A 481-nucleotide genomic window follows, 5' to 3' on the forward strand; every position below is an offset into this window, starting at 1 on the left:
TTTTTTTTTTTTTTTTTTTTAATTTCTACGTCTACTGTCCATTCAATTACAAGATATAAAATCTCTTTTGGGAAACAGGAACAACAAAGTGTAACTGAAGCCAAGGAGGGGAAAGAGATGGCACCCGGGCCACTAAGCCCTAATCCCAAACCTTGCCGGACTCTATGTACAGATAACCCACCCCATCACCACTTGAGCGGACGCGAGCAAGGCTCACCCGGCCACTGAGCTCTCCCTCCTCCCTGCAATAGGAAAACCAAGGCCCTGCGAGCGTCTGGAGCCTTGCTTTCCCATGCCTCACTGCCAGCCCTAGGAGGGAAAGTCCATCTGCGGCGAACGGAAATTAGGCAACAGACCCTCATCAATCTGAGCCTCAGTTTCTCCACAGAACTATACTTAACCTAGCGCTTCCTAAGAAAACTCACCCAAACCAGCGAGGGGCAGGAGGCTGGCCTTCAAAGAGACTGGCAGTGTATCGGCC

The sequence above is a fragment of the Orycteropus afer genome, unplaced genomic scaffold (genome assembly GCF_000298275.1).
Source record: "Orycteropus afer afer isolate SDZICR_OR568_19922 unplaced genomic scaffold, OryAfe1.0 scaffold00285, whole genome shotgun sequence".
Lineage (NCBI taxonomy): Eukaryota > Metazoa > Chordata > Mammalia > Tubulidentata > Orycteropodidae > Orycteropus > Orycteropus afer.